The sequence below is a fragment of the Macaca mulatta genome, chromosome 4, assembly GCF_049350105.2.
Source record: "Macaca mulatta isolate MMU2019108-1 chromosome 4, T2T-MMU8v2.0, whole genome shotgun sequence".
NCBI classification, from domain to species: domain Eukaryota; kingdom Metazoa; phylum Chordata; class Mammalia; order Primates; family Cercopithecidae; genus Macaca; species Macaca mulatta.
The window spans coordinates 69,593,113-69,605,787 of NC_133409.1; the positions used below are offsets into that span (position 1 = coordinate 69,593,113).

Consider the following 12,675-nt stretch of genomic DNA (forward strand, 5'->3'; position numbering starts at 1 on the left):
CCTGTCCCACCACAAACGACAGCCTGTGTCTTTCATGTTAGCAGCTAGTCTTTCACTAGCCACATACCTCCCCATAACCCATATGCCTCCCTGTGTCTGCCTGACATTTGAATTGTCACTATTCTTGTGTTGTAATTTTATAAGAAGAGTGTATGGGGCAGAAAACCCTTGCCATTCATTTCCTGAGTAGGAATTCTAGCCTTCCTTGGAGTCGTGGTAATGTGGAGCCATGGTAATATGTGGATTGTACCACTCAATGGCTGTCTGGAGGCCATAGTGGTGCAAAAAGCTACCTAGGCATGGGTTAGTGTCCTAGGGCACCCAATCGGGACAGACTCTGTCCACACCTGGCACACCCTTGGAAAAGCTTCACTGTGAAAAACACTGAAAGTAAAAATTTTAACAACAGATAGGGATTTTTTTCCCCCTTGAGATAGAGGCTCACTGTGTTACCCAGGCTGGAGTGCAGTGGCGCGATCTCGGCTCACTATAACCTCTGCCTCACAGGTTCAAGCGATTCTAATGCCTCAGCCACCTGAGTAGCTGGGATTACAGGCGAGCACCACCATGCCTGGCTAATTTTTATATTTTTAGTAGACGTGGAGTTTCGCCATGTTGGCCAGGCTGGTCTCGAACTCCTGGTCCCAAGTGATCCACCCACATGGCCCTCTCAAAGTGCTGGAATTATAGGCCTGAGATGCTGTGCTCAGCCCAGATGGGGATTTTTGTTGTCCAGTTTAATGAACCAAGAATAAAAGTGCATTTTAAGATTATAGTCTCTTCTCCTTATTGGCAATGGTAAAAGAGTTAAGAAAAGAAGAGAACAAGCTTAGGATTATGGCTACTAAGTAGAAGGGCGTTATCTTTGACAAGCATTTCTGATGTGCTTATTTATACCTGACATGGAACAAGACTGCCGGTCCCCTCAACACATCCCTGCTGTGGGACATCTGGCTGGGGAGTTCCAAAGCTGAGGGTGAAAGGTCTGGGCATCGGGTATGACTGTGTAACACTAGAGTTCTATCTACCATCTCTTAAACTATAGGTAGTCTTAGCGGTGTGGGCTGACCTTCTGGTTACCAGGCAGCCTGCTGCAACCACTCAGAACTGCCTTTGAAGGTTTCCAGTCGGGCACAACATTTGTGTTCTCATTAAGCAGTAGAGCGCAGGCTTTGGGGACACACAGCTCTGGGCTCAAGCCTTAGCTTTTGCTGCTCTAAGCCTGTTTCTTCGTGTAGAATGGCAATCGTAATACTCCCTATTGCCGGATGCGGTGGCTCATGCCTGTAATCCCAGCACTTTGGGAGGCCGAGGCGAGCGGATCACGAGCTCAGGAGATCGAGACCATTCTGGCTAACACGGTAAAACCCCGTCTCTACTAAAAATGCAAAAAATTAGCCGGGCGTGGTGGCGGGCGCCTGTAGTCCCAGCTACTCGGGAGGCTGAGGCAGGAGAATGGCGTGAATCCGGGAGGTGGAGCTTGCAGTGAGCCGAGATCGCGCCACTGCACTCCAGCCTGGGCTACAGAGCGAGATTCTGTTTCAAAAAATAATAATAATAATAATAATAATACTTCCTACTTTATGGGGCAGTTGTGGGAATGAAATTAAATACTAATGGGGACTGGGTGCAGTGGCTCACGCCTGTAATCCCAGCGCTTTGGGAGGCTGAGGCGGGCAGATTGCTTGAGCCCGGGAGTTTGAGACCAGCCTGGCAACATGGTGAAACCCCATCTCTACAAAAAGTACAAAACTTAGCCAGGCATGGTGGCTGTAGTCCCAGATACTTTGGAGGCTGAGGTGGGATGACCACCTGAACCTGGGGAGGTCGAGGTTGCAGTGAGCTGAGATTGCACCACTGCACTCCCTGGAGTGCAGGCTGGAGGAAAAGAAATATATGGGCCCATTAGGCAAATGTGGGTCAATTGGGCAAATCACTCAAATCATAAGTAGATAAACTAGTAAAATAGTGTGACTTAGGGTCCCTCACTGGAAGCCTGGTATTACATGCTTCCATTGTGTGGGTAGGGGAAGGAGAAAGTGTCTCTAGCTCTCTGTCTGTGAGGTCTCCCAGCAGAATATTGGCCAAGGGAGTGAAACCAAAAGCAAGACTACCAGGAGACAAAGGAGACAATGTCCCAGAAAGAGGAGGGACTCACCAGAGCAGGTGCCCAGCTTTGGCCAGTCAGGCTCATCTTCCAATCCTCAGTAGATTATTATCAACTTTAAGTGATGTCACAGAGTCCCTTCCTCCAAAACTGTGGACCTCTTCCTTCCCATGCCTCTTGTTACTCGGAAGTCACTCTACTTCCAAACATGTTGGCTGGAGATCCCTGATGCCTGATGGGCCAGTTATTACTTTCAGGCTCTGTAGTTTTAAAGAATAGTTACATCCAGTTAGTTACAAATAGAAATCGATCCTTTCTTTGTCCGTCTATCTAAACGGAAGGATATTCTTTTTTTTTTTTTTTTTTTTTTTTGAGCTGGAGTCTTGCTCTGTTGCCCAAGCTAGAGTGCAGTGGTGCAGTCTTGGCTCACTGCAGCCTCCGCCTCCCGGGTCCAAATGATTCTCCTGCCTCAGCCTCCAGAGTAGCTAGGACTACAGGTGCACACCACCATGCCTGGCTAATTTTTGTATCTTTAGTAGAGACGGGGTTTCACCATGTTGGCAGGATGGTCTTGATCTCCTGACCTTGTGATTCGCCTGCCTTGGCCTCCCAAAGTGCCGGGATTATAGGCATGAGCCACCGCGCCCAGTCGGAAGGATATTTTATGGACACTAATTAGGTATAAAATCTCCATGGAGCCTGAGCATGAAGAATTGAACTTCTTAGGGTTCCACAGAAACCAGAATAGACTTCTGTGTTTGGTAGCTTTGTAACTTAGGCCTATTGGGGTGTATAGTTGAAAATTGAAAATAAATTTCCTGTTCTGTTTCTGAGCGTCTTTTCCAGGCTTGGAGATGCATTGAGCATTTCCACGGAGACCCTAGAGGTGGGGAGGGGAAGAACACCTGGGCATTTGTCCAAATTAGCCATATGCTGTGGAGTGTCACATGTCAGGAAGCCAAGGCATTGGAGCTAGTGCCTTTGGGCAGGGCTAGGGAACCCCCCCGGCCTTTCCTCCACCCAAACGCAGGCCCCCACACCCAGCGTCCTGGGCCCTGCAGGGGAATGACACTGTTGGTATCACTCTCAGGAATGAGTCTAGATTTGGAGATAACCTCTTCCTGACCTCGATGATTTCACTCTGATGCCAAAACCAGTCTGAAGTGGGCGTGGTTTTGCATTTGGTGTTTACAAGGTGGAGTGGTGCCCTCGGCATGGAAGGAAGAGGTAGGCAGGTATGGGCGGGGCCCTGCTCCCTGGGGAGTCTCCTCTGAACCTGTGGTTAGGGCACAGCTGGACAATGCTGAAATGGTCTCCAGCTGGGAGATGAGGTAAACCTCAGCTGCATGCAGAAGAAATAACCTAGAAATCAGAGAAGTGTTTTATTTTGTTTTTCTCAGAGGATCTCATTTCTCCCTCTCCTCCTGAGCACAGAGATCCTCAAACCTGGTATTCACAGAAGGAAAAAATATAGGTCTTTTTCATCTTTGAAGGATCAAAGTGTCTAGGTTTTTTTTTTTTTCTTTTGAGCAAAGCTGAACTATCACAAAGTTCTTTTTAGTTTAAATTTAGTGCATGGCATGGCTCATGAACGGCTTTTAAAAGTGAATTGGAAACTTCTAAATGTACTTGTATTATACATATGAAAGGATGACTTTTTGAAAAAAAGAATAATGTCTATTCCAAACAGGAGAAGGGAGGAACTCTAGCTTTTAAACTGCACTAGATTAGTGAGTTACATGACAATTCTCCTTTGAACAGGATGGAATGCACTGAAAGGAATGTGCTATTGTGACAGTAATGACAGCTAATGTTAATTGACAGAATGGCTACTCTGAACCAGGCACTGTCTTGTACTCCTGTTATCTCAGTGGTCTTCACACTTATTCTGTTAGGCAGGACTGTCATCCTCCCCATATTACAGATGAGGAAACTGAGGCTCAGGAGACTTTGCAAAGATCATGTGATTAAAAGATGGTAGCGGTGGCACAACAGCCTGTATTTTTAACACTGTCCCATGCAGCTCTTATTCTAGATCATCACATAAAGTCTAATCTCTAATCTCGAAAACCAAAAATCACCTGCCACCTCAGATGAGAGAGACCAAGACCCTAGACACTCGGCTTGTGTTGAATTCACTCTTATTTTATTTTGATGTTTGTAATTCCAGAGCCATGCTTGTTAAGAGAGTTGAGCTGAAGTAGACTGAATGCTGTCCCCTCCCTGAGGCCTGGGGCTCATCACCAACTATCCAGGCTCCCCTTTCAGAGGGGATGGTGAGCACCTTTGGAAAGGGCAGGGGTGAGCACACAAGACAGCCTCAGTTATGCGAGTTCATTCCCTCCCCTGCCTGCTGTGGGTGAGATGGAGAATAAAAGCGCTGGACCCTCCTGGGCATCACAGCCTCATGCTCAGTGAGTGACTGAGGTCACCAGTAACCCAGGTCATCAGTAGAGTGGAATTAAGTGCACTGGATAGTGTCGGCCCCTGAGCTTTGTTTGACAGATTTAGGGGGTCAGCTCCCCACTTTCCCCTCTTGCTTCTGTCTGATCATTGCTCTGTTTATTAATACCAGGGAAGAAGGTGAATAGAACTTTTTGGAAAGTCAAAAAAAAAATCAGGCCATTATACTTAGCAGTGCTGAGAGAAGGACTTGTGAGATGATATATTCAAACTAATGGGCATAAGACCAAGAAGGGGCTGTGTGGCCTGGTGTGGTGGCTCACGCCTATAATCCCAGCACATTGGAAGGCCAAGACGGGCGAATCACGAGGTCGGGAGATGGAGACCGTCCTGGCTAACACGGTGAAACCCTGTCTCTGCTAAAACAAAAACAAAAACAAAAACAAAATTAGCCAGGCGTGGTGGGGGGCACCTGTAGTCCCTGCTACTCGGGAGGCTGAGGCAGGAGAATGGCGTGAACCCATGAGGCGGAGCTTGCAGTGAGCCGAAATCATGTCACTGCACTCCAGCCTGGGCAACAAAAACAAAAAGAAAAACAAAAAACAAGCATGGTGGGAGTGGGTCATGTAATTAATAGACTGATTGGTCTTAGGTGGTTCAGAATTTAAGCTGAGAAACTGAAATTGAGAAGAAATGATGTATTGTTCTTATACCAAATATTTGAGTAAAAATACAATTAAAACACCATCTATCTCCACTTTTCCCAAAAGTACCTCCCTTTTATGATGCCCTTCCCATACCTTATAGGCAAAATATTCTAATTTCAGTCTCAGTGGATTCTGTTCTAAATGTTTGAAGGTTGGTCTGAACATGGAATGTATTTTCTCATAGAGATAATAGTATAAATGGAGTTAGGGTCATGGGATTGCCAAGCCAATTCCACTGCAGTGGAGTCATATAGACCTCCTTTCCGATTTTTCTGTGGGAAACTTCATCTGAAGCTTTAACTCACTTCTTAGCTGTGGGGTAAGTTTCAGCCTCCATGGGGTCTTTGTTACTTTGCAGTCACCTGTGGCCAACCACAAATAAGTCTTTGTGGTCATCAGGGGCCAGATGGGAAAGTGAGGTGTAGACTGCACAAAAGAGAGCCTACCCCAATTCTGGAAGAAGGGCCGCAGGCCTGTGTCCTGCAGAGAACAGGCGGGAAGCATCGCCTTCAGCCCACTGGCGGTGGGTCATCTCCCATCTGCTTTTCTGCACCATCAGCAGAGTCTGGCTTCCTTTTCCACCCCTTCTCCAATGTGAATGCTTTTTAAGGACGTGGAATTCGATTTTTTTTTTTTTTTTTTTTTTTTTGAGACGGAGTTTTGCTTTTCTTGCCCAGGCTGGAGTGCAATGGCATGATCTCAGCTCACCACAATCTCCGCCTCCCGGGTTCAAGTGATTCTCCTGCCTCAGCCTCCTGAGTAGCTGGGATTACAGGCATGTGCCACCACACCCAGCTAATTTTGTATTTTTAGTAGGGGCAGGGTTTCTCCATGTTGGTCAGGCTGGTCTCAAACTCCTGACCTCAGGTGATCTGCCCACCTCGGCCTCCCAAAGTGCTGGGATTACAGGCATGAGCCACCGCGCCTGGCCAGTATTAGAATCTTTTAATGGGAACGTCTTAAACATAACCTGTAACAATGAAGCACCTTATAATTGTGTGGAGATTTCCTTTTCACGGCTTTTTCATATATGCCTCGCACTCACCTGGCAACCCTGCAAACTGGACATTATGCTTGCCAGAGAGCCTTGACCCTGATTGTCGCTGGCAAGGAGCAGTGTCTGGACTTGAATGCAGGTCGCAGGAACTCCACCCATGGTGTTCTCCCACTGCACCTCAATTCCTCACTTTTCAAAGGAGGCAGCGGAGGCCTGGAGAGTTTCTGAAAGGAAATGGAATGCAGAAATCTGTTGATGTGCAATGTGAGACTCAGAACTGAAAAGCATAAATGTCAGGAAATGCAAAGCAGAATTTGCCCTGGCAACGGCAGTTTGCATGAATGCGAAGACGCTGTATGGATGAAAGTTTGTGGCTGGCGGCTCGGGCATGAATCCTTCGGGCTGCTGTTCCTCTAGGAGCCTGGCTTGCCTGGTGTTGCCCTGGGAACTGCAACTTGAGCATTTCCTTAGTTTTTGTACTAAAGGAACCAAAATAAGGTATTTTGGTTCTAAGTCTTTGTCATGTGAAGGGAACTTACCGTTACCACCCCCCATCTACACACACATTCTCTCTTGGCCCCACTTTTGAATTTTATGTTTTTCCTAAAGTATAGGGAAGAGAATTATTATTATTATTATTATTTTCTTTTTGAGACGGAGTCTCGCTCTGTCGCCAGGCTGGAGTGCAGTGGTACGATCTCGGCTCACTGCAAGCTCTGCTTCCTGGGTTCAAGTGATTCTCCTGCAGAAGGGAATTATTTTTGATGAGTCATTAAAGTATATCCATTCCCAGAATGGTGTTTCAGTTTTCCTTTTATCATCTGTCACGACTTTTTTAAGTGTGAAGCTTACTTCCAGAAGAATTGTCTTTTCCAGCATTTTGGATACAACTAAATATCTTTGATATTTTCTTCTCATATGTTAAGCAGTAAATTAAGTTGAATGGTGAAGTTAGAGGTGAACTTAGGAACATTTAGGAAAAGGAAGGTCGCTTACTATTTTTTAGGGGAAAAATTTGGCAGATAAATGCTGTACTCCCAATTCCCAGATGTCCATTTGGCTTGTACTCATTTTGATTTATGAAATAATCATAAGAAATGTCTTAAAATTTTAAAAGCCAATAATTTGTTCTACTAATCACAGAAATAAAAGAAATACACCCAATTCCTGAAAGGAAAAAAATTCTCCCAGGATGAGATCACTGGGTGGACATGAAGTGGGTAAAATACCTTTTGCTGCAATTGTCATCCCCTTATCTTGCCAAAGTATGACAACATCTGAATGAAGATGGTTTGACATTCTTAGTTTAGAGTAGTTATACTATTATTTTAACATTCCTATTTAATGGTATGCTTAATACTGCAGAGAAAGGTGGATATGGATTCATAGCTTCGAAGCAATAATCTTATGCTCAATGTTCATTTAATTTCAAATACAAAGTTAGACATTTAGAGTTTAAAAAATTAATGAATAGGCTGGGTATGGTGGCTCACGCCTGTAATCCCAGCGCTTTGGGAGGCCGAGGCAGGCAGATCACGAGGTCAAGAGTTTGAGACCAGCCTGACCAACATGGGGAAACCCCATCTCTACTAAAAATACAAAAAGTATCCGGGTGTGGTGGTGGGCGCCTATAATCCCAGCTACTCAGGAGGCTGAGACAGGAGAATCGTTGAACCCGGGAGGTGGAGGTTGCAGTGAGCTGAGATTGTGCCACTGCGCTCCAGCCTGGGCCATAGAGTGAGAGTCCATCTCAAAAAAAAAAAATATATATATATACACACACACACACACACACACACAAAATATATATTATATATACTATATAACATTATATATTTAGATATTTTGTGTATATATATAAATGAATAAACAGGGCATCTGCTCATGAATGCTCAGGCAGTCTGCCTGAATGAAATCTCCATTTGCAGGCAACACACTCTACAGAAATGGCAGGACTGTATCAGGCATGGTTCCTAATGCCCATTTCTGTAGCAAAGTCACCAGTGATTCCTAATTGCCAAAAGTGTATTTTTTGCGTTAATCCTGCTTGACCACGGCTGTCATATCAACCTGTTGTCCACACCCTTTTCCCTTGGCCTGAATGAAAATGCCCCTTCCTAGCTCCTGGGCCACCGGGACATGATGGTCTCCATCATGTGTTCCTTATCTCTAACCATTGAAGATTAGTGCTCCCCAAGGATGTCTGTTAACCCATTTTCCTTCCCATTCTGCCAGTTTCCCTTGGGAAATCCACACTTCTGGTTTTAACCATCACCTAAATGCTGTGTGTCCCGACTCGCATCCTCATGCTCCCAGGCCATTCTCAGTTCCAGACCTGGGCACCCAGCTTCCTGCAGATGCCTCCTCAGTATCTTGCTTTTCTTCCTACCTCCTCTAAGGCATTCTCAATCCAGCTTCCAGAGGAATCTTCCTAAAACACATCTGACTGTGTGAGCCACACACTGTAGCCCAACCTGATAGCTTCTTTTCTATATTAAGAAAAAGTGTGGCTGGGTGCAGTGGCCCACGCCTGTAATCCCAGCACTTTGTGGGGCTGAGGCTGGCTGATCACGAGGTCAGGAGATCGAGACCATCCTGGCTAACATGGTGAAACCCCATCTCTACTAAAAATACAAAAAATTAGCCGGGCGCGGTGACAGGCACCTGTAGTCCCAGTTGCTCGGGAGGCTGAGGCAGAACAATGGCGTGAACCCGGGAGGCGAAGCTTGCAGTGAACCGAGATCGTGCCACCGTACTCCAGCCTGGGCGACAGAGCGAAGACTCTGTCTCAAAAAAAAAAAAAAAAAAGAAAAAGAAAAAGTGCACACATTTTGACATCTGATAAAAGTGATGTTTTTCTTAGAAAACTGACTTCTAACTCTTTATAGAAACTTTGCCACAAGGTAGTCTAGGAGTCCCCTTGCTACCTAAGATTTTCATGGACATGCCCTGTCTGATCATAAAGTACTGTATGCCAGGCACAGTGGCTCACGCCTGTAATCCCAGCACTTTGGAAGCCCCAGGCCGGGATCACTTGAGCCCAGGAATTCAAGACCAGCCTGGACAACATGGTGAAACCCTGTCTCTACAAAAAACATTTAAAAAACAAAATGAACCAGGCATGGTGGAGCACATTTATAGCCCCAGCTACTTGGAGGCTGAGGTGGGAGGATCGCTTAAGCCCAGGAGTCAAGGCTGCAGTGAGCTGAGATCATGCCACTGCATTCCAGCCTAGAGGACAGAGTGAGACCCCGTCTCCAAAAATAAATAACTAATTACATAAAGTCTTGTGAAGAATCTGCAGTGGAGCGTAATGTAACCCATAAATCCACTTAACTGGGCGCACACAAACTACAGTATGTCCCAGTTCATTAGAGTGAAAATCAAGCAAGGGACCACCTCGGCGTGGTAGAGCCCCTCGCTTGCCCTCCACACCCTGCTCTGTTCTCTGTGTCTGACCATTGACCAGCCGTCACTCAGGCACTAGTCGAGAATGCCAATGTCTTCAGTTGTAATTTTAGAAGCACATCATTGCTGGACAAAGCGCCTACCTGTTAATTTTTAAAAGTAATGTCCATCATTTTGAACATTGTTTTCTTTCTTTTTTATTCAACTGACCCTCATGAGGAATTGAACTTGGTTTTCTGAACTTTGTTGGTAATGTTTGAAGGACATAGAAACAGTTGTCATAGGTCTCAAGTGATATAAACCACAGTTCTTTAGAAAATATCTTTTGTTTTACCCATTCTGGATTTTGAAGTATATACAGATCTCATACCTGAGATTCTTATTGATATGAACTGTTTCAAAACACATTGATAGCAGAAGATACATACTGTCTTCTAGTCAAGAGGGTAGGGCTGTATTTAGTTTAAAACATTTTAATGCATTTTATTTGCTAAATACAAAATTACAATATTCTATATAACTTTCCAAATTTCATCTGTCCTCCCTTTCCCCCGTCTGTTTATATTCAGATGCTTGTCTCTCTAGCTTAAAAATTCATGACTTTGAGAAAATTCATCTTCGTGTTATCTAAACTACTGCACCCCCACACGCTCCCTGTTAAGTGTCTGCATATCTGCGTCTTGCTGTTGTTTTAAAATTCGGTTCTCTGCCTGGGGAATGGGGTGGTTTGCTTTAAGCTGCTCCACTCTTCTCGGCAGAAAAAGCAATACTTTGTTATGAGGTAGAGTTTTAAGCCAAGCTTTGGCCGGGGTCTTTCCCATTTGGGAGGAGGAGAGTAGGAATAGCAAGTGAGACGAAAATTCTCCTTGAATTTTAGCTCATTAAAATCTTACCTTGTCCTCGGCGTGGTATTTACTGATTTAAGCATCTGGCACTTTTCCTTTCCAGAAAGAATTAACATCTACGATGCAATCATTGCTAAGCGAGGAGATTTTTGTGTTTTCTCTGTGGAATTAGCTGTTCCCCAGTTGCGGATGAGCACATCCCACTTTAGAGTTGTGTGTAGGTATGGAGTTGAGGAGTTGGAATGAGATTTCCAAGATTTATAGGTAATGAAAAGAACAGGTTGTATCAAAGATACCACGTGTAGGAAACTAACTGTTCTTAGGGGACTTGTGTGAACCTGTGATCCTTGGCTTTCTCCAAAATGAACATTTCAGCCGTGTTCATATTAATATCCTTTTTACAGTTGTTTTACCATGTTCTGGTTTTGCTGCTATTCTGCCTGAAAATCTAGCAAAATGGTGTTTCTTATCTGCAGAACTGCGACAAAGCTTAAACATTTGCATTTCTCTTGAGGATTACTGTGGTTGAATTTTTGACAGTACTATATATAAATGAAGAAATACAATTTTTTATACAGATGTTTAAAATCCTCTTTCTACTAGAACACTTATTTCTCCCTAAATATACCATCACCAGGAACTCTAGCTGTTTTTCAGATAGGTGAGGTCTGGCCCACACAGTGGGCTTGCTGGCCTGTATAATGGCACCATCACAATGGTGGCTTAAGGGACTAGATTGCTGGTGATATTGGCTGCACAATTCTTTTTTTTGAGACAGAGTCTCACTCCATTGCCCAGGCTGGAGTGCAGTGGTGCGATCTTGGCTCACTGCAACCTCCGCCTCCCAGGTTCAAGCGATTCTCATTTGGCTGCAAAGTTCTTGGTGAGGTTTGGTGGTATTTTGGCCCTGTGGCACAGAAGAATGGTTATTTAGGCAAATGTGTTTTGTTTTTGGTTTTGTTTTGTTTTTGAGACAGGGTCTTGCCCTGTCATCCAGGCTGGAGTGAAGCGGCTTGATCACGGCTCACTGCAGCCATGACCTCCTGGGCTCAAGCGATCCTTCCACCTCTACCTCTGAAGTAGCTAGGACCACAGGCATGCCTCACCACACCTGGCTCATTTCTATTTTATTTTATTTTTGTAAAGACAGGGCCTTCCTATGTTGCCCAATCTGTTCTCAAACTTTTGGGCTCAAGCAGTCTTCCCACCCTGGCTTCCCAAAGTGCTGGGATTACCCAGCATGGTGGCATGAGCCAACATGTCTGGCCTAGGCAAATGTTTTAGTAGGGCTTTCTCTTTTCTTTTTAAGGTGATTAATACAGTAGATTCATACAGTCAGAAGCTGAAAAGCAGGGAATACTGTTTGGCTTATTAATGGACAATCAATGAATGTTAATACACTTTTCACTATTCACATGGTCAAATTGATCAAATATTTCCAAGGTGTTAACTTTTAAAGTTGGCTTTGTCAGCTCTATGAAAAGACATGCATTTACATTTTTATCATGCTCCTCCTCTGTCAGGGGACTTGGATCTGCCCTTGATCTTGGCTTTTCTGTTCATAAACCAGGTAGGACTGTCAAAGGTTTGCTCCCACTATCATCTCTTGTCCCAAGATTTCTAAAAGGCATCAGCTGATGCACCCTTTTGCCCAAATAGTGTTAATCGTCCTCAAGCTGAGGAGCTGTCCTGGTTCTTCCACAGGATCTATAATGATCAGCCTGTAAGCTGAGAATGGATAAGGGTGTCTCCAGCACGTTTATTTGGTGGTTTGGTGGGGGCAGTGGCAGTGGAGATGCTTTTGTGTTCCATAATCTGCCCCTCTGTCTGTTTGACCCCAGAGACTCTGTGGTTAGTTGCAGGACATCAAAGTCCACAGGAAAGACAGTGGGGGAAGGGACTGTCAGTCCCCTCTTTCTGCCTAGGTTCACTAGGATATCTAAGACTGGATTCACTAGGAGACACAGTATATACCATAGAGCTATTTGTGTCTGAGAGCCCCAGTTTCCTTGTCTGTTAAATGAGCATGGTAACACCAATCTCACTCATTTGGAATATTCAGTGAGGTAATACTTACAACACCTGGCTGACCTGTACAATTGTAGCTATTCTCTTCTGCAAGTCTAATATTCCTATTCACCCCTCGCTCCGCATAGGGATCCAGTTTGAAATCATCAGTTGCTCAGTGGGGCTTGGGGAGCTATTCTT

The 12,675-nt window shown here is 44.9% G+C and overlaps 1 protein-coding gene across 6 annotated transcripts in view; it reads left to right on the forward strand.

Moving 5' to 3' along the window:
• MTHFD1L (methylenetetrahydrofolate dehydrogenase (NADP+ dependent) 1 like) overlaps positions 1–12,675 on the forward strand; it is a 231,075-nt gene that overhangs the window by 26,045 nt on the left and 192,355 nt on the right. The window lies entirely within an intron of this gene.